The sequence below is a fragment of the Schistocerca serialis genome, chromosome 11 (assembly GCF_023864345.2).
Source record: "Schistocerca serialis cubense isolate TAMUIC-IGC-003099 chromosome 11, iqSchSeri2.2, whole genome shotgun sequence".
Classification (NCBI taxonomy): domain Eukaryota; kingdom Metazoa; phylum Arthropoda; class Insecta; order Orthoptera; family Acrididae; genus Schistocerca; species Schistocerca serialis.
The window spans coordinates 38,511,886-38,536,701 of NC_064648.1; the positions used below are offsets into that span (position 1 = coordinate 38,511,886).

A 24,816-nucleotide genomic window follows, 5' to 3' on the forward strand; every position below is an offset into this window, starting at 1 on the left:
AATCTACAGAAAGGTGCACAAGTAACCAGTCTGTGGCATGAGTACATCTAGATGGGACATGGACCCATTGGCATGAACAGTATTATAAATTGTTTATTTGAAATAATATTGTGATATATGTTTCTTCTAAGGACAACCACAATTAGTTTAAAATGTAATGGCTAACTCACATGACAATGTGAATAGTTTCCCTGTTTTTGTTGCTAAGCCAGTTGATAGACTAACATGAGGAGCACTTCTATACACTGAAAATATAATAAACTCAATCTTCTTGTAAAATCAGTAATTTGAAGAATTTTATTCATCAAAGTATTTCTGGTGAGAAAGATATATTGAGCAAAGAATACATACCACACACAGACAGTCACGAACATTATTACAGTGATACACGCAGAATAGGAGTAAATTTTTCTAGTACAGTTGTCTATAGAGAATCTGATGCTAAGTCAAAAAACACAAACAACAGGCACAGGAATATATAATAAACTTATATTTTAAAACAACGATGGAATCATTGAACATCTGTACAACTTAGAAGCTTATCAAACCAACAAATGATGAAACAAAGATTATAAATACAGGAAAATAAAAACATTACACAAAAAATCCAACATAAGTAAATAATTTTAAAAACAACAAAATATTGTAAGAGCTCTGCAACAGACAAGTTGATATAAATCAACCAAATATTTAACATGTAGCCATATGGTTCCAGACAACAACCTTGAGTAACAAATTTTCTTTCATTGCACATTTTGATGTGTAACCAGTTATAGCATTATAAATTGTGATTTATGTTTCCACATGAAAGATAACACAATTTCCTACCTGTAAACTACACACAGCACATTAGTTCATGGATTTCAATAAAACTTTAAAATAACATAACTAACAATAATCACACTGTTTAGCCTTGTGCAGCACACTGAATTATCAATCTAGTTACAGACTTCAATAAACAAATTGCAGTTAAACTGCACTTGTTTGATTTTGCTCGTAGTTACTAATCCTAATTTTTGCATTATCTGTACAATATATAACTTTCTGTATACATGACTTGAAAACAACCTCTTATAATTATCACAGTAGTCACTCTTTAATAAATACTAAGATGTGGGTCTTGCTATCACAACAGAACAGGGCTTCCATAAACAAAACATACATGTTACGTCTCTCACCAGTGTGTGTTAATGTCTACCCCTGAAGGTTACCAAAATTTGTAATATATATCGCAAGGACATCGCGTTAGTGTGACATCTCATTAGCATGTATTACTGAATGCCTCTTCCCAACACGTGACACTGTGGTGGAACTGGAAATCTGGAAACACTGATTAATTTCCCACAAACATCACATATGTTTCCAACTTCGACAGTATGTATTGATATCACAATGCTCAATAAAGATTTCGCTCAAACTTCACATTTATGTGGCCTTTTGCCAGGATGTGCTAATGTGACATCTTAAGTTTACCATACACTCACAACAAACATTTTCTTATCAAAATCACAATTGTGACGTCTGTCGCCAATATGTAATAATGATTGATTCTGGAGATGATCATAATAAAGGATTTCACACAAATATCACAATTGTATGGCATTTCGTCAGTATCGTACACAGAACTATAAGATCTGCTTTCTACAAAAGAAATACAACTGATATTCCTCAGTTTTCTAAGCGAGCTGTTACAACACTCTTAAGATAAAGATCCCTTCTCAATCAGGTTGGAGTGACAAACATTTGGATAGGTTTTTGTAGTTTTGTTTCTGTAAATCTCACCACATTTATATATCTCCCGAGCATTGTGTAATCCATCTCTCATTATAGACATACCTCAATTATGTTCACTCTTTCTTAAATGCTTGCTGAAGCCACTATCATGCGAAGTACCTCACAACATTATATGCAGAAGCACACTATCAGTGTGAATAAAAACATGCTTTATGTGCCTATATTTTCAAGAAAAGCTCTGCTTGCATGAACTGCATGTGAAACCACAAAATTAATTTTCCTTCAAGCTGTTGTTATTTTTAGTACATGCTGCATAGCTCTCTCAAGGGGAAAGTACTTGTGCTAGAGTGCCACTTCTACCAAAATTTATCTGCAGACACCTTCATCTCTTCAAACAACATTCTACTGGTAGCACTTGTCATTTTCATTGACCTGAAACATAAGTAGAAGGGAAATGAATATTTAATTTGTTGAACACAGAAACAAAACCTGACTAAGCACCAAATTCTTGATTATAATGGAGGTGTATTTGAAGTGTGCACATGAGAAAATTTACAATCATTTAAAGTATATGGGTTAGAAATCATTTCACAGGTGGTGCACTATTCTATAATTATTTATATAGTTTGCATTTGCATTCTATATTACTGATAACAACTTCAAAAGAAACATTTAATAGTAACAATATACTTGGTCATAAAACATTTTTTTTCTGACGAGTTGGTTATCCGAGATTCGTAGTTTCCTATCAGTCATCAAATACTTCTAAAACCTCATAACACAGTAGACCCAAATTATTTCCTTGCCAATAAACAGCTCTAAACAGCAAAATAAAACTCAAGAATCAAAAGATGGATAGCATTCTCTTACATGGGCAACATGAAATCTCTAATGAGGTTCTACAATTATATATGAATGTTTCATTTTCATTGACTGATTTTGTGCATTTCACAAATATTATAAAACAATACCATTCTAAAACAAGTACAATAACCAAAAAAATTATAACAATATTTTTAAGTAATTAAAACAACCCCTATTTGACACTGATTCTCCATTTAAATGAGGATAAGCTGTCAACACAACTGCAAGATATTGGTGCATACTAATGATAAATGTCTACAGTTGCCTCAAAAATTATATTTCTTGTGTTAATATAATGGCATTTCACACACTGAGAGTGCTGAATTTCTTATATGAACTACTTAAGTCTGCTTACTGATCTACAATATAAGCATGTTTAATTCTCTGCATCTGATGGTAACAGCCCAACATATAATATTTAATGAGTCTTCACAAATTGAGTTTTGTGTATACAACTCTATGCATAAAACATGTAACCTATAAATATTCACTTTAAGGAATGGCTTCAGACCAATGCAAAAGTTGCCCCATGAATCTGTCAAACAATGAACAAATATGAAAACTAACACCACCGTCAGCATTGAATATCATACAAAAACATCATCGGCATTAAAGCGACAACATGATAAATGTGATACTGCATGAGTATGGCATCCATATTCTTTCCCTGTTCACATGGAGTGGAAGAGTAAGCTATGAATCAATACTAGTAAAAGTCTGCACAAGAATTGTAAACATTTTGTCAAAGCACATTCTTCTCAAGATAGAAACCGGTTCTGTAACCCACCTTGAAAGTTACAACATAAAAAGTGATAAATTATGGTTCTACTTACTTACAGGTGATGTGCCAAGAGGGCATCTCATTATTCCTCAAACTAGAAGGGAAAACTTTTACATGGATGGATAAATTTGCTCCCTGCAAACTGCCATATGGTGTGTGGTAAAGGATTCATGGCATATCTGCACATGAACTCCTTCTGTGTTTTGTACATGACAGTACATATAAAGAAATACTGTTGGTACCCCACCACACAAGTGTTTTATATGTAGTAACATGTTTGATCCCTACTGGAGTTAGTTTTTGTGATTTTGAAAGTAGCACAATATTATTTTCGTTCATTATCATCCATTGTTTTAGTGAGTATTTTGTATTTCTCTTAAGCAAACAAAACAAATTCATCACGCATGACTCTTCAGCATCTTTTCCAGTAATTAGACCTGGCAAGGTAAGTACGAAACGTACAACACTCAGAACTGTAGGAGGAGGATGTTGTAATTACTTTGAAAGTGAATTATGCATTATTACAATTAATTCTGAGACATGCTGGTCTGACATTCACATTCCCCAAAGCTTGTTAATTTGATCATAAATGTAAATCACTGATGTCAGTTACTACCGGATAGAGGAGGGTTGCTGCTAATTGCGGTGTCCAATTGCTCATATTGTAGTGAATGAAATTACACGTTATCTTCACTATCTATGCATTACCTCACACTGATTTTTAAAAATATATCATCATCCAGTCTCTGGATAAAGCATTAACATTTTCAACTTTTTCTGCAATTCTCAAGAGTTTTCTAACACTGCGAACTCCCTGTATACAATATCAACCTCCTTTATTATGCTTTGGAGTACTACAAATGTTATCTGGCAGAATGATCCTATCGCACTGACTACAGATACTCCATGCTTGCTTCTAATGGTGTCTCTGCATTAAAAACAATGCACTGAGATTTATTACCACAAATTCTTCAGAATACTCATGTACCTGATTTGTTAGCCTCTACACAAAATTTTTGCTTACCATGTAATGGTAATTGGTTAATAGCGGTCAAGGCTTTCATGGATTCAACAAATGCACTACTAACCTACAACTAGTTAACAAAATCCTCCTGAAAACCATCATAAAAAGTGTAAGCAAGGTGGCATAATTGTGGGGTTTGCAGAAACTGTAGTGTTTTCAGTTGACAGAAAAATCGACAAAAACACGTTTAAAGTATGTGGGGAAGATGAAAACTTTCTGGACCTCATAAAGAGAAGTTATTTCATTATCACTGTGGTGGTACATTCTATGGAATAACATATAATGAATGTTAACTTTATCAAAGGAATTATTGTACAAATTCTGTGATCGAATTGTGTATGTGTAATAGGAATGGATAAATCAAAATGCCATGCTGCCATAAATTATATATCAGCAATCTAAATTTATTTTATGTCAATAAAAGGAGGACCCTCCCCTGTTTCAAACAGCTAATAAACATAAACATGAATTTGTATATGGTGGCATTTCCCATGAAATGAAAACGATGTACAACTACAGTACAAAACATTGAGGATGTGCATAACATTGGAATGGAAGAATGCAAAGTACATTTGCGTAAAATGCTTGAAGCTATAAATAATGTGAGACAAAAGAAGTGCAGTACACAGAGGTGTCATTTTAAAAGTAATGAACTTTTGTTTCCTAACATATTTTTATTCAAGCCTATAGAAGAACTATCTATATATGGTATAAGTCAGGCCTGGTGGTCTAGTGGTAAAGCATGTATCTGGAAAATGAGAAAATGGGCCAGTGGTCAATTTTCCTGCCCAGTCGGGAAAAGTACCGAGGATGGGTATGCTTATCACTGGGAGCTCCAATGTGGTGGGTGATGGAGCCCCTCAGGGCGATAGCAGACAAAGTGGGAAATAATTTCAGTGTGCATTTGGTATGTTTGTGATGAGGTCTCACCCATGATGTGGAGGAGGCCCTGATGGCGGCTATCGAGTGCACTAGGTGCAACCGGCTGCACGTAGTGCCACATGAGACATGAATGACACCTGCTGCTTGGGTTCTGAGGCCATCCTTGGCTCCTTTCAGCGGCTGGCAGATTTGGTGAAGGCAACTACAAATGCACGTAGGGTGGAGGTTAAGCCTGTCTATTTGTAGCATCATACCCCGGGTTGATCGTGGTCCTCTGGTTTGGAGCAGAGTGGAAGGTCTAAACCAGATGCTCAGAGAGACTGTGACCGATCAGATGCAAATTTCTCGACCTTTGCCATCAGGTACAGAATTGTAGGGTTCTGCTTAAAAGATCAGTCATGCATTACACACAGGAAGTGGCTACTACAGTAGTGGAGTACATGTGGTGTGCACATGGGGCTTTTTTAATTAGAGAGCCCTTCCCTTGATATCAAAGACGATTTGTCTGTTAAATCAGCCACAGTGACAGTCCCCGCAAATCACAAACAGAAAATATCAATATGATTTTAGTAAACTGTAGGAGCATTCGAGGAAATGTCCCAGAATTAGTATTGTTTACTGAGTGTTACAATGCACACACAGTATTGTGAACAGAAAGCTGGTTAAAGCCACATGTCAGTGACAATGAAATCCTAAGTTCAAACTGAAATGTTTATCATAAGGCTAGGTTAGTCGCCAGTGGTGGCGGTGTGTTTATTGCAGAAAAAAATTCGATAAAATCTAGTGATCAAACAATGACCAAAAATCGTGATCGGATGCTTTTATAGACCACCTGGGTCGGGATCTGTAGTTGTAGAGCACTTCCGACAGAACTTCCTGAATATCATTAGTAATTTTCCTGATCATGGCGTTGTAATAGGGAATGACTTCAACTAACCAGGTATAGATTGGGAGTGTTATGCCATCAAAACTGGAGTCGTATGGCAATCTTCTGGATGTCCAAAAATTACCTTAAGCAGATAGAGAACCAACTCATGAGGGTAATGTTTCAGACCTCCTGGCAACAAACAGACCTGAACTTACTGAATCAGTAACGCAGAGGAAGGTGTCAGTGATCATAAGGCTTTGACAGCATCTATAATGATGGGTCCTACAAGGAATGTTAAGAAAGGTAGGATGATATATTTGCTCAGCAAGGGTGACAGGATAGAAATTTCAGAATATCTCAGCAGTCAGCATCAAATATTTGGTGATGAGGGCAAAGATTTGGAGAACAAATGAAAAAAAAAAAGGCAAAGGCATTGTTCAATATGCCCTAGACAAGTATGTTCCAAGTAAGGTTTTAAGGGAAGGGAAAGATCCACCATTTTTAATAGCCGTTTTTGTAAAGAGCTACATAAACAAAGAGCACTTCATCTCAGATTCAAGATAAGTAAAAACCTAGCTGACAAACAAAAGGTGAATGAAGTGAAAATGAACATAACGAGAGCAATGAGAGAAGCATTCAATGATTTTGAAAGTAAGACGTTGTCAACCGACCTGAGTAAAATCCCAGAGATTTTGGTCATATGTAAAATCAGCAACAGGGTCAAAATCCATCTATTCATTCTCTCACCGAGCAAACCAGCACCGAAACGGAAGATAATCAAGAGAAGGCCGAAATACTGAATTCGGTCTTCTGAAGTTGTTTCATCGTGGAAGACTGTAACACTGTCCCTCCTTTCTATAGCCATACAAACGTCAAAATGGCAGATATTGAGATAACCAATTGTGGAACTGCTTTAAAAATGGCAAATATTGAGATAACCAATTATGGAACTGAAATTCTGCTACAATCACTTAGTAGTGGAAAGGCATCAGGACCAGATGATAAGATATTCTATAAACATTATGCAAAATAACTTGCTCCCCTTCGATCTGTAATTCATTGTAGATTCTTGAGCAATGAAAGGTACCTAATGACTGGAAAAAAGCACAGGTCATTCTCGTTTTTAAGAAAGGACATAAGACAGATCAACACAATTATAGACTTGTATAGCTGACGTCAGTCTGTTGTAGAATTATGGAACATGTTTCATCCTCAAGAATTATGACGTTTTTGGAAAATGAACATCTCCTCTATAAAAATCAACATGGATTCTGCAAACAGAGATCCTGCAAAACTCAACTCTCTCTGTTCCTCCATGAGATACATAGTGCACTGGACAACGGTGCACAGGTTGATGCCCTGATGCTTGATTTCATTATGGCATTTGACACCATCCCCCACTGCCATTTAATAGAAAAAAAAGAAGCTTACAGATTATTAGAGCAGATGTAAAGGTAATATCTGGAGTACCCACAGAAGTGTGATAGGACCGTTGCTGTTACAATATATATAAATGATCTAGTAGAAAGTGTGGAATGCTCTTTAAGTATATTTGCAGACCATGCAGTTGTCTATACCAAAGTAGCAATGCCAAAAGATACTAAGAATTTGCAGAATGACCTGAAAAGAATTGACAATTGGTGCAGGTTCTGGCAGTTGAGTCTGAACATAAATAAATGTAACATACTAAGCACACATAGGAAAGGAAATCCACTACTGTACAGCTACACTATTGATGACAAACAGATGGAGACGGCGTCTGCCATAAAATAGCTAGACAGAACTATCCAGAGCGACCGTAAGTGGAATGACCACATAAAACAGATAGTGGGATAAGCAGACACCAGACTCAGATTCATCAGGAGAATCTTAAGGAAATGTAACTCATCCTCAAAAGGTGCTTGTTCACAAGATTCTTGAGTACTGTTAATCTATCTTGGATCCCTATAAGGTAAGACTGATTGAGGAGGTAGAGAAAATCCAACAAAGAGTGGCATGTTTCGTCATGGGATCATTTAGCTGGTGAGAGGGCATTGTGCATCACAGAGAGATCTACTATTGAAATTTCAGGACAGCACTTTTCAGAGTGACAACTTATTACTTCCCCCACATATATCTAGTGTATTGACCACGAGGAGAAAATTCGAGAAATTAAAGCCAATACAGAGACTTCCCGACAATCACTCTTCACAAGCACTATTCGCATGTGGAACAAGGTTGGAGGGATCGATGAGTGGTATCAAAAGTACCCTCCGCACACACCATTAGGTGGCTTGTGGAGTATGATGTAGATGTAGATGTAAAGGGGAGGTTGCAGGATCAAATCTTGGTTGGATCGAGGATTTAGTCTCCATTTTGACAAAATCTTCACCTCTCAATGATATGAGAAACAACCATCGGTCAAAGTCCACGTTACACTATATGTCCCCTTTCCCCAGTTGGATAACTGCTGCAGGTTAGGGACACAGAAGCTGCTAAAGTCAATCCAGTAGGAAGTCTTGCATAAATGCCACTGATCCATACGAAATTATTATTATTATTATTATTATTAATATATAATTATTATTATTATTATTATTACCCAGATGACCAGTCCTACTGGCATTTGTCCACTTTTTCTACACAGTCACCATTCAAATTTATACACTATTCATAGCACTCCACAAGCCTTTATAGCCATCTGTATACTCTGTTGCCGCCAAGTTGTTGAACTTGTCAGTATTGTCTTCATTCAGTCATTGTCATTTCCATACTGCCCTCCACCCAAAACATCCTTCCAATCAGAAAGAAAGCTGGTAACCATTTCAGAGCAAGTCTGGGCTATAACTTAAATGTTCAAAAGAGTCTCACTTAAACAGAGAAACTAATCCTTCGTCAACCAAGCAGGATGTGTGAGAGCATTACTGGGAAGAAGCAACATGTCACTGAACAGATTATTTTGATTAGGCAGGAATAATTGGTGATGGGTTTGGCAGAAGGCTGCTACATTTATAGTTTCTCTTTGAGGCATAAAGTAGATAAATAAGAAGTTCTTTTTCTCCAAAAACACTGTGGACATAACTGTTTTGGTGCTCAGAATTTTTTTGATTTTTTCTGGTTTTGCTAGGGGTCATGTATAATGCATTTCCACTGATTGTCATTTTGTTTCTAGACTTTTATGTAAAACCCAGATGTTGCCACAAGTAATAATATGGTTCAAAAGCTAAAAGCTCTGCAACATCCTTCTAAGTGATAAAAGACAGTGTAAATCCCATTCATTTTTGTGTCAACCATTGCAAGATCAGTGTGGGCGGTACTTTATGCTCACCTTTTGGAAACATTGCAATCTAGTTAGTTGCTTTAAATTTTGAAAAACTCTTTATTGTTTTTAATGAATTCTTCTACCAGATTCCATAAATGTTTCAAATTTTTAATTAAAGTTAGGCCAAACATTTGTGTAAATAGTAGATGGTACTTTCCCCAGAAAATGTCATACACAATATTTCCAGGCTCAGAGCCTTACTCACATGCCAATATCAATTTAAAAAGTATGCTGAGAGCAAATCTCAACATGAATGAACAAAATTTGCATTATTAATTATTTTGTGGTATTCCTGAAGTCAGTACTACAGATTACTGAGAAATGTGCTCATACTGCCAAGAGAGTGACAAAAGACATTTTCAGGTTCTGGACCCTATTTGCACATCAGTACCTCTTCACAAAATATGTTGTTAATATTACCAAACCAAAATTAATGAACTCTGCTTTTTTAAATTTTTGTTACTGTGAGCACAAAGCACCATTCCTTCCTTGGTAATGTGGATTATGGAAGATGCCTTAGTATCACGAGGGTTTATGTATTAAAAGTTGAGTAACCCACCTGGTTGAAACTTTTCTTAAGAAGAATTCCAGGAAACAATAAAGCTCAGTCCAACAATAATGGATCATGTATTCTGCTGAATTGTTTTTCCTCAATCATAGATAGGATTTTACAGGTGAATATCGCCCTCATCATTCTTGGTCATGAATATTCGCTGTTGTTGTTGTTGTGGTCTTCAGTCCTGAGACTGGTTTGATGCAGCTCTCCATGCTACTCTATCCTGTGCAAGACTCTTCATCTCCCACTACCTACTGCAGCCTACATCCTTCTGAATCTGCTTAGTGTATTCATCTCTTGGTCTCCCTCTATGATTTTTACCATCCACGCTGCCCTCCAATATATAATTGGTGATCCCTCGATGTCTCAGAACATGCCTACCAACCGATCTCTTCTTCTTGTCAAGTTGTGCCACAAACTCCTCTTCTCCCCAATTCTATTCAATACCTCCTCATTAGTTATGTGATCCACCCATCTAATCTTCAGCATTCTTCTGTAGCACCACATTTTGAATGCTTCTATTCTTTTCTTGTCTATACTATTTATCGTCCACATATCACTTCCATACATGGCTACACTCCATATAAATACTTTCAGAAATGACTTCCTGACATTTAAATCTATACTCGATGTTCACAAATTTTTCTTCTTCAGAAACACTTTCCTCGCCATTGCCAGTCTACATTTTATATCCTCTCTACTTCAACCATCATGAGTTATTTTGCTCCCCAAATAGCAAAACTCCTTTACTACTTTAAGTGTCTCATTTCCTAATCTAATTCCCTCAGCATCACCTGACTTAATTTTACTACATTCCATTATCCTTATTTTGCTTTAGTTGATGTTCATCTTATACCCTCCTTTCAAGACACTGTCCATTCTGTTCAACTGCTCTTCCAAGTCCTTTGCTGTCTATGAAAGAATTACAATCTCATTGGCGAACCTCAAAGTTTTTATTTCTTCTCAATGGATTTTAATACCTACTCCGAACTTTTCTTTTGTTTCCTTTATTGCTTGCTCAATATACAGATTGAATAACATCGGGGATAGGCTACAACCCTGTCTCACTCCCTTCCCAACCACTGCTTCCTTTCATACCCCTCGACTCTTATAACTGACATCTGGTTTCTGTACAAATTGTAAATAGCCTTTCGCTCCCTGTATTTTATCCCTGCCACCTTCAGAATTTGAAAGAGAGTATTCCAATAAAAATTGTCAAAAGCTTTCTCTAAGTCTACAAATGCTAGAAACATAGGTTTGCCTTTCCTTAATCTTTCTTCTAAGACAAGTCATAGGGACAGTATTGCCTCACGTGTTCCAACATTTCTACGGAATCCAAACTGATCTTCCCCGAGGTTGGCTTCTATCAGTTTTTCCATTCGTCTGTAAAGAATATGTGTTAGTATTTTGCAGCTGTGACTTATTAAACTGATAGTTTGGTAATTTTCACATCTGTCAACACCTGCTTTCTTTGGGATTGGAATTATTATATTCTTCTTGAAGTCTGAGGGTATTTCACCTGTCTCATACATCTTGCTCACCAGATGGTAGAGTTTTGTCAGGACTGGCTCTCCCCAGGCTGTCAGTAGTTCTAATGGAATGTTGTCTACTCCCGGGGCCTTGTTTCGATTCAGGTCTTTCAGTGCTCTGTCAAACTCTTCACGTAGTATCATATCTCCCATTTCATCTTCATCTACATTCGCTTTCACTTCCATAATATTGTCCTCAAGAACATTGCCCTTGTATAGACCCTCTATATACTCCTTCTACCTTTCTGCTTTCCCTTCTTTGCTTAGAACTGGGTTTCCACCTGAGCTCTTGATATTCATACAAGTGGTTCTCCATTCTCCAAAGGTCTTTTTAATTTCCCTGTAGGCAGTATCTATCTTACCCCTACTGAGATAAGTCTCTACAACCTTACATTTGTCCTCTAGCCATCCCTGCTAAGCCATTTTGCAATTTCTGTCGTTGTCATTTTTGAGACGTTTGTATTCCTTTTGGCCTGCTCCATTTACTGCATTTTTATATTTTCTCCTTTCATCAATTAAATTCAATATTTCTTCTGTTACCCAAGGGTTTCTACGAGCCCTCGTTTTTGTACCTATTTGATCCTCTGCTGCCTTCAGTATTTCATCCCTCAATGCTACCCATTCTTCTTCTACTGTATTTCTTTCCCCCATTCCTGTCAATTGTTCCCTGAAAGCAAGGGGAAACTACAACCGTAATTTTTCCCGAGGGCATGCAGCTTTACTGTATGATTAAATGATGATGGCATCTTGTTGGGTAAAATATTCCGGAGGTAAAATAGTCCCCCATTCGGATCTCCGGGCGGGGACTACTCAAGAGTACGTCATTATCCGGAGAAAGAAAACTGGCGTTCTATGAATTGGAGCATGGAATGTCACATACCTTAATCGGGCAGGTATGTTAGAAAATTTAAAAAAGGAAATGGATAGTTCAAATTTAGATATAGTGGGAATTGGTGAAGTTCGGTGGCAGGAGGAACAAAACTCTTGGTCAGGTAGGGTTATAAATACAAAATCAAATAGGGGTAATGCAGGAGTAGGTTTAATAATGAATAAAAAAAATAGGAGTTAAATGAAACAACAAGTTTACTGTTACCAGTCACCGTTTTATTCTTTCCACGACGCGTTTCGAATGTTTAAACCTCAATCATCGGGTGGATTTACATTAGTTAGTATTACATATGTGTGTGTGTGTGTGTGTGTGTGTGTTGTGTTACGATTTTGGAGGAACTTGTGACACTGCCTCCAGTGGTCACAGGTTCCTTTTGCTGTCGTAACACATCACATGTATACTGCCTCATTTGTAAAAAGGTGCCTGGATTCAGTTAAGAATGATTTTGAAGTAATAGGTTTATCATCATAAGAGGCACCAATGTTAGCACTGAATAGGGGATCATGGAGGAATTTTATAAGGGGGCTATGCTCCAGACTGAATGCTGAAAGGCATAATCAGTCTTAAATGATGATGATGATGATGATGATGATGATGATGAATGGCTGAGAAAATAGTTTTACAGCAAATGTACATGTACACTGAGAAATATCTGGATGATCAGGTTTTTATTTGCGCTTATACCAGATCAGTCTCTGAAAACTGCGATACTTCTACAATTGATGAAACAAATCATCCAGTGGTACATGACATCATAAAACAGATATTTACGGTCACAACTTGAAACCACAGTGTTTCCATGTGCTAGGTAAAAGTTTGTTCTGTATACAAAGGCAGAGAGATTCCTAGAAATAAAACAGCAGACAAACTAACAAATGCAGGCACTTACAAAGAAGAAAGGGCACCATCTGCAGATCTATCACCTAAATAAAAAGGTAGACAATATGTTAAATAAAACTGTTACTTGTAACGTATGTTCCTGCAAGAGAAAAACCAGAGCTCCAGATGTTTCAAGAAATTTGAAATAGATAAAGTGCTTCATGTACAAGCATGCCTACAATGGGAAACAAATCACACTGGCTTGGTGGTATGCCCCTTTGGCACTGTGAAAAAGAAGATGTCAACCATATCTTTGACTTTCCAAACAGATACACAACTGTAAGTCAAATGTTACATCTGGTGAATACGGACACCTCTCTTTAGGCTAGCGTAACTTTGCCACTATTTTCATGAGGATTTAGAGTATATTGCCCATTATATTCATTTTTAATTCAAGTGCATGTCATCTTTCAGTGTGACACAATTCTATTTTGCTTTTTAGCCTGATGTTGCTAAGCATGGTACAAAACGTTGTGTGTGTGTGTTTTAAAGAGAGAGAGAGAGAGAGAGAGAGAGAGAGAGAGAGAGAGAGAGAGAGAGAGAGAGAGAGTACTGTCGTAAGGCTACCAGTCCTGAAGGAATCAGAGTAAACATGTTGTTCCAACACTTTATTAAGGAACTGAATACACTTAAATGGATAACAAAAAGGCAGAAAAAGGTCAGATTATAAATATAGTATAATGAATTCATGTAATACTGCATGCCCACTGCTTATAAAAATGTATCCTTATGAGACGTCATGCCGGCCGGAGTGGCCGAGCGGTTAAAGGCGCTACAGTCTGGAACCGCACGACCGCGACGGTCGCAGGTTTGAATCCTGCCTCGGGCATGGATGTGTGTGATGTCCTTAGGTTAGTTAGGTTTAAGTAGTTCTAAGTTCTAGGGGACTTATGACCACAGCAGTTGAGTCCCATAGTGCTCAGAGCCATTTGAACCATTTGAGATGTCATTTAGACTTCAATTATTTATAAAACTGTTCAAAGCTGCTACATGTTGTTGTTTTGAACATAGGTGAAGAGAATGATTATTTGACACTGCCGGTATGGCTGATTGAGGAAACAAAATCTGAGTCTATTACAGTGTCTTGTGTCTAGTATATTATGGCAGGGAACTAAAAACAGAGCATGGGTAAACTACTGACTTTTGAACACGAATTCCCACCTGTAGTTTCAGCGCATTATTGTACAGCATATCACATATTTCATGTAGATAAACTATTTTATGTTTTTAAGATTTCTTTTCACTGCTTGTTTTCTCTGCAGGATCCCATGTGAAAGATATTACTTGATTTCACCACATATTAGTTGCACTTTTTACACACTGTACTAAATGGCATTTGAAGTTTTGTTGTTTGCCAACTGTTCACAGATTTTATGGATCACATGTATATAGCATTTGATGTTTTATTGTTAGGCTATCAGTATACTTCCCCATTCTTGCTTGGTGTGGGCCCTCACAACTGCCCCTGCTGTTGGTCAAATCCACCATTAATGCCACATGTGAGGTGCAAGGTTCCCATAAAAACTTGCATGTATAACTGCACACAACACTACTTGACAGGGATTACTTTACATAATGAGGAAATGGGACTCAAATAATGTATGTAAAGGAGTATATGGCACAATGTTTACTTTCAGTTATACCATCATGAACAGAATGTATAATACAGTGCTTCATACAACATTCTATAAGTGCTGAACAAGAGGTTCTCTTTTGGCAGCATGATATTTCTACAGCATGGTATTTCTACAGCATGGTATAATCAAAATATTCTGTTGCACACCAAGGCAAAGTGTGATACTGAGAAAAGGTGATTATGCACTCCAGACTTCTAGAAGCTGAATTCCCTTGTACAAACAACAGGAGAGCTGTGTTGTACATCCAGTTGTCATCAGAGTCATTTGAGGTAGAGGAAAGTGTTAGGTTGAGCAACGCTGAGAAATTTTACTGGCTTATCTATTTTTCTCAACATTGGCATTGTGAGACAGGAGCATTATAACATACACACTGTCAAAAGCTCTCAATGTTATGGTAACATGTTCAGTTATGTTACTTTTATTCTATTTACCCATTCTCTGGGAGTACTCTTAAATGGAGAACTTAGAACTGTAATAGATAAAAGTCTATGAGCTGCAAGGAGGACACAACCAGACAGTAGGTACTGGTCACTGAACTGTGTGATCAACTCCTGCGATGTCAACTATGAGTGCCAAAGGCTACAAACCACAGATATTGCTGCAGCCAGTGATGATCCATGCTTGATCAGCACCCCTTCTGGGTGTCATTGCCCTGGGGCCAGCTTTTAATAAGCACTCCTACATCATTGACATGCACTGCCTGTTATGCCAGACCCCAGCCATTGCTCTGTTCCAGATGGTTCTGTGTGACTGACACCAAAACATAGCACCATCTGTAAGTGTCAGCACATGGAAGCAGTATTTACAATGGCCATACCAGCCCATCAGTGTATTCGGCCAGCTGGGTAGTAAGCAACACCCAGTCTGTCTCAACCTGTGCCACCAGGCCTCAAAGGAGGTACTTCTGCCCGTCTACCCAGCCTGGGAAGCCAACAACACTCCAGCTGTCATCTCCTTGCGATCGCCAGATTCCAGCCAGCAGTTTGGAACCTGATGCTGAGCAGCACTGTGACCATCTACTACACCGGCCACCACCTGCTACATGTTCTGCACACAACTGTGCCACATGCAGTGTCCACACCATCACCAAGTAAGCACACCATGTCAGTGCTGCACTGTGTAAGCAGCTTCCTGTCTGCATTTCCAACTGTAAACGTGCCAGCCACTACTATGTGATGAAAAAAATGCACTTGACTGTCTTTATTAGCCAGATGGAATAATTAAAGACTTTTTGTGTCCCTTCTCATGCCTTTCCAGGTCCACTTATAAGCAGTTCCATGGTGGAATCCAAGTCGTATAAATTAGTAAAGAAGCAATAAAGAAGTACTGTATCCTCTCACAGTTCTGTCTCTGCTGCTGTCCACATCCTCTTTCTTTGACAGAGGACCTCACTGTTCCCACAAACAGCAGAGGACAAATATTCCACTCAGCAGACCACAAAATGTCTGAGCAAGGCTGATGCTTGTAAAGTATGAAAGGATCACATTGCATCTGGAAATAGGATTACACAGGCGAAGCACTCCTCGCAGAGGGAAATTTTGTTATATGAGGGTTGGAACTTAAATAGTGTCAACTATTTATACACAACTGATACAAAAGAGTTACATGTTTGCACATGTTACTGTCCTTCAAAGTATCGTGTAGAACCCAGTAGACTGCTCCATTCGCACCATCAACAGAACAGGTTCTCTAATGGTATATTACGCCTTCCACATCGCTGGCAATAGGTTCTACACAACACCGGTGACTACTTTGAAGGATAGTAACAGATGCAAATATGTAACTCTTTAGTATCGGTTGTGAATAAATATTTGACACTATTTAAATTCCAACCCTCATATATAAGAGGATTTTTGTGATAACTGTTGCTTGAAAAAGAGGAATTTTAAATATTTTGGTTTATATAAAGTCAATAACACACCAAGACAAAGGTTGGCAAGACATTTTGGCACGACTGGACATTAAGAACTTTGAAGTAAGTCTGTAAAGAATATGTGTTAGTATTTTGCAGCTGTGACTTATTAAACTGATAGTTCGGTAATTTTCACATCTGTCAACACCTGCTTTCTTTGGAATTGGAATTATTATATTCTTCTTTAAGTCTGAGGGTATTTCACCTGTCTCATACATCTTGCTCACCAGATGGTAGAGTTTTGTCAGGACTGGCTCTCCCAAGCTGTCAGTAGTTCTAATGGAATGTTGTCTACTCCCGGGGCCTTGTTTCAACTTAGGTCTCTCAGTACTCTGTCAAACTCTTCCCGTAGTATCATATCTCCCATTTCATCTTCATCTACATTCTCTTCCATTTCCATAATATTGTCCTCAAGAACATCGCCCTTGTATAGATCCTCTATATACTCCTTCCACATTTCTGCTTTCCCTTCTTTGCTTAGAACTGGGTTTCCACTTGAGCTCTTGATATTCGTACAAGTGGTTCTCCTTTCTCCAAAGGTCTTTTTAATTTCCCTGTAGGCAGTATCTATCTTACCCCTAGTGAGATAAGCCTCTACATCATTACATTTGTCCTTTAGCCATCCCTGCTTAGCCATTTTGCACTTCCTGTCGATCTCATTTTTGAGACGTTTGTATTCCTTTTTGCCTGCTTCATTTACTACATTTTTATATTTTCTCCTTTCATCAATTAAATTCAATATTTCTTCTGTTACCAAAGGGTTTCTACTAGCCCTCGTCTTTTTACCTATTTGATCCTCTGCTGCCTTCACTACTTCATCTCTCAAAGCTACCCACTCTTTTTCTACTATATTTCTTTCCCCCATTCCTGTCAATTGTTCCCTTATGCTCTCCCCGAAACTCTGTACAACCTCTGGTTTAGTCAGTTTATCAGGTCCCATCTCCTTAAATTCCCAACTTTTTGCAGTTTCTTCAGTTTTAATCTACAGTTCATAACCAATAGATTGTGGTCAGAGTCCACATCTGCCCCTGGAAATGTCTTACAATTTAAAACCTGGTTCCTAAATCTCTGTCTTACCATTGAAGAATCTATCTGATACCTTTTAGTATCTCCAGGGTTCTTCCATGTATACAACCTCCTTTCATGGTTCTTAAACCAAGTGTTAGCTATGATTAAGTTATGCTCTGCGCAAAATTCTACCAGGCGGCTTCCTCTTTCATTTTTTAGCCCCAATCCATATTCACCTACTATGTTTCCTTCTCTCCCTTATCCTACTGATGAATTCCAGTCACCCATGACTATTAAATTTTCGTCTCCCTTCACTACCTGAATAATTTCTTTTATCTCATCATACATTTCATCGTCATCTGCAGAGCTAGTTGGCATATAAACTTGTACTACTTTAGTAGGCGTCCGATTCATGTCTATCTTGGCCACAATAATGTGTTCACTATGCTGTTTGTAGTAGCTTACCCGTACACCTACTTTTTTATTCATTACTAAACCTACTCCTGCATTACCCCTATTTGATTTTGTATCTATAACCCTGTATTCACCTGACCAGAAGTCTTGTTCCTCCTGCCACCGAACTTCACTAATTCCCACTATATCTAACTTATACCTATCCATCTCCCTTTTTAAATTTTCTAACCTACCTGCCCGATTACGGGATCTGACATTCCACACTCCGATCCGTAGAACACCGGTTTTCTTTCTCCTGATAACGTCCTCTTGAGTAGTCCCCGCCCGGAGATCCAAATGGGGGACTATTTTACCTCCGGAATATTTTACCCAAGAGGATGCCATCATCATTTAATCATACAGTAAAGCTGCATGCCCTCAGGAAAAATTACGGCTGTAGTTTCCCCTTGCTTTCAGCCGTTCGCAGTACCAGAACAGCAAGGCCATTTTTGTTGGTGTTACAAGGCCAGACCAGTCAATCATCCAGACTGTTGCCCCTGCAACTACTGAAAAGGCTGTTGCCCCTCTTCAGGAACCACATGTTTGTCTGGCCTCTCAACAGATACCCCTCCGTTGTGGTTGCACTTACAGTACGGCTATCTGTATTGTTGAGGCACGCAAGCCTCCCCACCAATGGAAAGGTCCATGGTCCATGGTTCATGGGGGGAGGGCCACTGTTTTATGTAGACATTATTTTAATAATGCTTTTTATGTCCTGTATGCCTGACTGGTTGTTACTGATGTAATGCGATAAGCTGTGGGTTTAGCTTCCTGTACTGAACCTGCATCCCCTCTACTGTCATCAGCAGTTGGCGTTCATGCATCCATGATACCTGCTCCATTCACTACTACCATTACCTGCTATCATGAGTATAACTAACTTTAATTTTGTCATATTTTACCTATCCTGCATAAACTGTTATCATTAGATTTCTCTCTAAATCTACTCCCTTCATCAGAAAAGTTCTAGGAAAGGTTTTTTTCTGAATTTGCAACACTAAAAAGGAACAAATGTTTTTATGTTACAGTTTGGTATGAGTACGTCCTTGAAATGACCTTGGCCATGTTTCCACACAAACACTCTAGATGGCAGGGTTGTGCTTATCAACACATTGTTTGAGTTCTTGGCCCATTACTTATGGTGACACAATGGATGCTGATTGTGAGCAAAGAGTGAACCTTAAGTCTGCAGGAAAACCAGTAGTGAAATGTGGACAATGATTAAGCAACCATATGCAGGTGAGGCACACTTAAGAAGCCACATTTTCAAGTGTCACAAAAGATTTTGTAAAAGCAGAGATTTAGTTCAAAACAATCCCTGAGCTAGTGGCCCGTCTACAGCACACTGTTGCAAATGTGGAGCACGTCAGGTAGTTATTCCAAGACCACCATGTAACTGTGTGTGTGATAGCAGAAAAACTTAATTAGAATCATGATGTGTATCAAAATATCTTAAGCAAAGATTAAGGGAAATGCAAATTTTATCCAAAACTTGTCCCTAACACACTAACAGATGACCCACAAAGAGGAAAGATGACTAATTTCTGCTCAGCTATTGGATGGAGCCAGATGTGATCCCACTTTCTGTGAAAGATTACTGCTAGGGATGCAAGTTGGTGCTACCAGTATGACCCTCACACAAAGCCTCAAAGTGCTGAATGGAAGAGTTCTGGATCACCAGCCTCAAAAAAAGTGAAACGATGATCTTCAAGAACAAAGATGATGTTGATTGTATTCTTTGATAGTAAAGGATTAGTTCACCATGAGTATTTTCCTCCAGGTCATACAGTGAACCAAGCTTTTTACATCAAAGTTTTGAAAAGCAATTCAGCATCACTGCTCCGATTTGTGGCACTCTCAGGACCGGTTCTTACTGCATGTCAATGCAAGACCTAATACCACTTTATCTGTTACAGAGTATGTGGTCATACATTCTGCTATTACCATCCCACATCCACCATAATCTCCCAAACTATCACTTTGTGATTTTTTCTTGTTTCTGTTAGTGAAAAGCTGACTGAAAGTTTCATCAAGATATTGCAGACATTCAATGGGCTGTGACAAATGAGCTTACAAGCATTAAAATTGAAAATTTCCCTGCTTGCTTCAAAGGCTTCCAGAAAGGTTGGCAACTGTGTATGGACAGCCAAGTGGGCTTCTTTAATAGGAACCAGATTCATTACTTGGTAAAAGCAATTTTCCATTTTTAAAATACCTGTCTTGGAACTTTTCTGACAAAAGGAGTATATTGTACTTACATTTCGCATGATCTGTAGATGGTTGTTACGTGACAAACCAGTTGACGTATTCAGTAATGTTCTATTGTGATCAGGACTGTTTTAATTTCAATTTTAAAATGTTTCATCAAGATTGATGTTTTATTCTACATAAAAAGGTTTAGAAAATTACTGATTGACATAAATGACAAAAGGCTGATGTTTCTGAGCCTTTCTGAACAGCACAATTTGTAAGCCATACACTGACAATAAGGTATTCCCTGTAAATGAAAGCATGGTACCTTTCAAGAGGCAGACAACATCCATATGCCTTTGAAACCAATCAAATGAGGATACAATGTGTGGTGTTTAGCAGGCTCAAAGACAGGTTATATCACAAATTGTGATATTTATGCAGAAAAGTCAGGTGATGGATTTCAGAAAATTCTCTTGGAGTGTGAGCAATCATTAGCCTGACATAAGAGCTGAAACACAGTGGCATTGTGGTAGCATTTGACAACTACTTCACCACTGTGAATCTGTTGCAAATGCTGTTGAACAAGGATCACTGGGAGAGTAAAGTGGATAGGATTTCATTCAATGATGAAAGAGCAATCTATGTAGAAAAGTGGAGCATTTCAGTTCCAATACAGATATGGTACTGCCTACCTATAAAATGGATGGATAACATACCTGACAATATTTTGACAGCTTCAGGTAACACTAGAGAAAGAACACTTGTCTTAAGGAAGAATAAGGACAGTACTACGACAAGTATTAGTTGTCCAAAAGCTGTAGCAACATACAATGACATAATGGGAGGCATAGATCACTTCAGTAAAATTAGAGAATGTTATGCACTAGGTCTACATTCTCATACATGGTGGCATCTACTTCCTTATTAGACATGGAATTGTAAATGCCTTATATTGTACATAAATGAACAAAGGACAAGAAGGATACTACAATCAACTGACATGGTGGCATCTACTTCCTTATTAGACATGGAATTGTAAATGCCTTATATTGTACATAAATGAACAAAGGACAAGAAGGATACTACAAACAACTGAACTTTCAATTACAACTTATGAAACAATTGATAAATGGCTTCACATCCTGTACAAAGAAAGGCTGTCCACTAACCATTATAACCAAGAACAATGCTGTACCATTTCATGTTCGACTGGCAGCAGTAGGTGAATCTATGCCTACTTTTGAAAAAACAGATGGAGCTGAAAGTGTTGTACAAGGGCTTGAGACAAGAAAACAAAACACAGATATTTCTCTTGAAGTGCCCCATGTGTCAAACCAGGCTTCTGCCAATTTCATGGAAAATTAAAAATTGTGACTATCATTTCAACATTTGAAATAAATGGTTGTAGGTCCGTCGTAAGTTGCATGCAACTTATGACAGAGCTATAGTCATTTATTTCAATTATAAGGCAAGTTTCACATCTGTTTTTCACCTAGAGCATGTGACAAGTCAGTAAATTTCAACATTTGTTTTGTACAGAAATTTGACTTGTTTACAGGAACTACATTATTAATGTTGAACAAAAACCACTTGGAAACATAAAAAGTAAATATTTATGAAATAAGGTAAAATAAAAATGCAAGATGCTGTTTTGTAGTATTTTTACGTGTAATGGCAGCACATAAAAGCTCACTAAGGGGAAGTGGAAAATCCATTTACTGCCACAGTTTAACAGCTCATGAAGTACATATACCACCACAGTTCTTGTTCCTAAATCACAAAAATAAAATTATCAGAAAATAGATATAGTCAATTGACTACAATTCTAGTATCATAGCAGAAGAATTAACATCACTCAATTACTACAGAAAATGTGTCCATCAAAGGGTTAAGTTGCTCCCAAAGATCATCATCAGGAAAAGCTGGTGTGATGCTATGATATATAAAGAAGGATGACAAATCATGCCTGAAAGAGAAAGTGTTGGAAATAACACATATTGTTACTGTCTCTGAAGTGCAATTATTTTCACTTTGCAAAGATAACAGCTGAATGTTGATGATGTTAACATTTTCATCATTGCACTTTTAGTGATTACTGTATCACGATGAATTTGGTCAAACTTGCTCTACCTATAAATGTCAGTATAATGTAGAATACTTTAAACTATTAAATATCCTTCTGACTTTGAAAACACATGTACTTAGGTTCTTAGACTGATTTTTCATTGAACCAAGAAATCTAAGAAGCTCCTGAAATCTGTCCTTGATGAAATTAGGGTTCCTGGAATGCAAGCAAAGATCTCTGCAGACATATCTTTTGGACAATTGACACCCCAAGCATATATGAGGGCCATCAATTTTTCCAGTCCCTCCAGTGACATGGTAAAATTAATACTTTTTGAGCATTATGTTCTATGTATTCCTCCTTGAGCATATCATTCCTATGTCAAAAATAAGACGAACAGCACTGATAACAGAGTCATCTACTGTTGGCAAATGTAAGTAGTAGGACCTCCTCTCACCTTTAGAACATTTACAGCATATGAATCCTCTTCCACTAATTCCTCATTGTTCAAAACTCTTCATCTTCACTTCTCTCTGCTACATATCCCTCAACTTCATCAGCATAGTCAATTTCTGATTTAATGTTGGAATTTCCTAAGAGACATAACATTTAATCAGGAAGTCCACACTTTCATCAGAAAATTCTAAAACATCTTTTATGGACAAAGAAAATTATGTGACTGAATGAGGTGATATAAACTGTGGCAGACTGGAATGTGCATGAGGCAATGTGTAATTATGACGAGCAACAACTCTGTATCACCACTAACTGTTGCTGCTTCATTGGTGGACTATCTACATATATTTAGAAGAGACATGTCAAAAATATTTTGTAAATCCAAATACAGCATCATAGAGGGAGGGGGGAAAATGTGTCATTTGATTTCACAAATGAAGTAAAAAAATTATAAATGAAATTGAAGAAAACAGTATGACATGAGTCAATCAGAAGTTCGAGTGGCAACATACAACAATTTATGACATTTAAAAGTGATATCAAGAAACTTTGTTTAGATCACCTGGGTTTCTGTACTAACAAATGTTTTGAGGCTGAAGACAGGCCACAAACATGTATGTTCAGTATAAAAAGGTCAATCCTCTATGAACTACCTTCTCTTGAAGTATACTGTTCCTTTGTACCATTAAAGCTAAGATTTGAATTAGGAAACTATCATACAAGACAGAATCTAAGTAAAGTTTTAGCCAGATAATATTCTTCTGTCTGTTGACATTTACTGAATTAGGCAAAATATTTTAATAAGAAATCAGAACGAGATAGTTGTTTTCGGATTGGGCATCATGTACATTTTGAACTAGATAAAAACACATTTTCTTAACTGACATGACCTGTTTCTTGAAGACATCTCTCTTTTCAGTGAATGTTCGCACACATGGTATCAAACTTTCATTTTTTATACATCATGGAAAATTTTTCTTTTTTTCTGTTCATGTTTGTATGCAAGTTTTTACATTTACCAAAACTGAAAGTAACTTGGACAGCAACTCTATCTCAAATATGAGTTGACTGTCATTCATTCATAAATGAATCTGAAATGCAAAAGTACACAGCATGGCTAAAAGTCTCTTAACACCACATTGAAAATTTTCTGTGTATCCTTACAATATGAAATGACGAGCATGTAACTAAAGACAGTATGAGTCAACATCATAGATATGATTTTTATCAGAATGAGAAACTGGAGAGAATGCTGTGAGACTCAATTTGGCATGGCTGTAGGAGCCACAGTGTGTGTCAGTAAAGCACAGAAATTATCTGTATCCAAGTGCACAGTTATGAAGAGAAAATATTATACCCCATCACCACTCTGATATGTCTAAAATATTGACTCATTTAGAGTGTAGTTTAATAAACAGTCATCAAGGAATTACACTGGATACTGGAGAGGACTTCTGAAGCAGCTTAGGCACAGGTGTCAGTGACACAACACACAGAGATTACAGGACGATTTTCATTATCATGCTGCTACCTAGAAGGTTTTGTCCATAAAAAGGATTGCATGACATCATTTAAGGCAGTGCAAATAAACATTTTCTTGGTCTGTGAGCAGTGGATGAAGTTTTTATGGATTGATGACTCACAATGTGTGTTGAGCCATGCAGATGGACAATTGTGGACCTGGGAAATTTTGAGTCAGTGTTATTTACCTGAGTTTCCTGTGACAAGAGCGAAATTCAGGAAGACAGTGTGGTGGTCTATGGCTACCTTCCCAGTTTAAACTCT

At 37.6% G+C, this 24,816-nt stretch overlaps 1 protein-coding gene across 10 annotated transcripts in view; it reads right to left on the minus strand.

Moving 5' to 3' along the window:
• Positions 1–359: 359 nt before the first annotated feature.
• LOC126426972 (uncharacterized) overlaps positions 360–24,816 on the minus strand; it is a 281,549-nt gene continuing 257,092 nt past the window's right edge. For 8 of the 10 annotated variants that reach the window (XM_050089124.1, XM_050089130.1, XM_050089129.1 and 5 more), the window contains 2 exons: positions 23,033–23,168; positions 360–2,166 (listed from right to left, as the gene is read on the minus strand). The gene's annotated coding sequence lies outside the window, so the exon portion shown is untranslated. Of the gene's footprint in view, positions 2,167–22,377; positions 22,477–23,032; positions 23,169–24,816 lie in introns of those variants that run through there. The other 2 variants (XM_050089123.1, XM_050089121.1) reach the window with 2 other exon arrangements.